This window comes from Sorex araneus, chromosome 4, assembly GCF_027595985.1.
Source record: "Sorex araneus isolate mSorAra2 chromosome 4, mSorAra2.pri, whole genome shotgun sequence".
Lineage (NCBI taxonomy): Eukaryota > Metazoa > Chordata > Mammalia > Eulipotyphla > Soricidae > Sorex > Sorex araneus.
The window spans coordinates 77,631,549-77,634,104 of NC_073305.1; positions in this window are offsets into that span (position 1 = coordinate 77,631,549).

The window sequence follows — 2,556 nt, forward strand, 5'->3', positions numbered from 1 at the left end:
ACAGGATATCTGTCTCTGTAACAGTTCAGCTATTATCTTGTGACGCATATATTTTCATAATATCCTAGTGGCTAATCTTTGTTTAGGGAATGGCCAAGTTCTCTTTTCCAAGGTTTCGGCCCCCAACAAGGCTCTGCCGTGCGGGTGGGATACTCTCAGTAGCTTGCCGGGCTCTCTGAGAGGGACGGAGGAATCAAACCTATGCCGGCCGTGTGCAAGGCAAATGCCCTACACTCTATATTATCCAGGTTACCTGGACTCTTTCCTAATTTGCCATTTTGTTACCAAAGTTATAGCTGGGAGGCCTGGTGCAGGAAAGATAGTATGGGGAGTCAGGAACTTGCTTTGCACACAACTGACCCCAGTTCTGTCTCTGGCACCACCTATGATCCCTTGAGCACAAGAAGGAGTGATCCCTGAACAGAGGAGAAAGCCTCAAGCATAGCTGCACATGGCCCCAACAACCCCCCCCCCCACCCGCACACACAGACACACAAAAGATTGTGGAGGTCATAGAGTGTCTGTCCTGCAGGACTTGGCCAACGTGGGTAGCTGGGAGAGGGTGCTCGAGTGAAAAGGAGACAGACACAAGAAGAAAGAGACAGACACAGACAGACACACAAGAATGAGACAGACACAAGAAGAATGGGAACAAGCTCCAATTTTATTACTCCTAAGCTAGTCTTTTATAATTGATTATGTGAAGAAGTGGGCAGAATGGGAGAATAGCAAAAAATGCAAAACTGGATGTGGGCCCTGATGGCAGTTACCCTGGGCATTGTTCTGCAACCTTCAAAAGGCACTTTGATATTTTTCCCAAGAAGCGGTTGTTCCTTAGTTACAGGTCGGTTTGTACTGACATATTGGTTCTCCCGGGCATTGGTTCCTGGCAGTTCCCAAGCATTGGCTCATGGCAAGAGAGAGAGGAGAGGGCTTGGGTGAATAGCTGCTCACCCCTATACTTGAAAGAAAATAAGAAAGGGACCCAGGTTAGTTCCTGCTCAGTGCGGATCTATACCCTGCCAGTCCCACAAGGTGGCTGTCAGGCTACACCTAGGTCCTCTTGATCGTCTTGGCCTGGGCCTTAACCCCTGCCACCCACAGTCCCAGCGGAGCAATGGAACAGGGCTGGGAGGAGAGAGAATTCTTTCAGCTTCAGAAAAAAAATGTGCAAGTTGCCTGTAGCCTAAGATACCAGGGTGTTTTTGTTTGTTCTTTGTATGTCTTGGGGCCACACCTGGTGGTGCTCAGGGCTGACTCCTGGCTCTGCCCTCAGGGAGTGATCCTGGCAGAGACTGGTACAGGATTGGGGTGGGAGGGTGGGGGCAACACATGTGGGGTACAGGTGTCAAACTCAAATCAACTGCATGCAAGGCAAAAGGCTTACCTATTGAACATCTCTTTAGAACCAGAACCTAGGTTCTTTGTTTTCTAAAAGAAAAGAAGTCAATCAGGAGATAAAATTAGAATCTAAGGCACCAAAAGAAAGATATCTGGGTTCCATCCCCAGCATCCCATATGGTCCCAGAGCACCACCAGGAGTGATTCCCAAGTGCAGATCCAGGAGTAACCCTTGAACATCACCAGGTGTGACACAAAAAGAAAAAAAGAAAAAGACAATCAGAGTCAGAGAAACAGTACAATGGGTAAGGTGCTTGCCTTGCATACCTGGGTTCAATCTAGGGTATCCCATATGATCCTCCAAACACCACAAGAGGTGATGCCTGAGTGTAGAGCCAGGAGTAACGCCTGAGCATCACAGGATGTGACCCGAAACCAAAAAGGAAAGAAAACCAAAAAAAAAAAAAAAATTGAAAGAAAAAAAAGAAAGTCTGAGTCAGAGCAATGTAGGCAGGCAGGCAGATAGAGAAGGCTCCCTCCCAAGGGAATGGCTGTAAAACTCCTGGGAAATAGTAATATCTGATAGCCCTGAAGTTGCAAAAGCCAACTGAGGTGTCACCTGGCTCACCTGGAGCCAGTAATAGACCCAGATTACTGTCTCTCTCTCTCTCTCTCTCTCTCTCTCTCTCTCTCTCTCTCTTTCTCTCTCTCTCTCTCTCTCTCTCTCTCTCTCTCTCTCTCTCTCTCTCTCTCTCTCTCTCTCTCTCGCCTTTTTCCTTGCCAGGGGTGAAGGGCGTGGTGACCGCCATATTATGAGGACCACAGATGGGAGTTACAAGCTTGCAATGATCCAATATCTGGAAGAAATTTCCCTGGACTTAGTTGCTAAAATACAGAAATCCAAAACCTCATATCTCTTCACAACAGGTCTGACTCTAGTGGGGGAACTCCTAACAATAATAGTGAGGTTTTTGTTGAAATATTGAATGTAACCAAAGTAAAGAGAAAGTAAAGTGAAACTTATCAGTTCGGGTGGGGGGGCCTGGGATGGGAGGTATACTGGGTTTTTGGTGGGTTTTTTTTTTTTGGTGGTGGAATGTGGGCTCTGGTGGGAGGATGGTTGTTTCAGCATTGTGTGACTGAGACTTAAACCTGAGACACTGTAATTTTCCACATGGTAATTCAATAAAATAAAAACATTTAAAAAAAAACAAC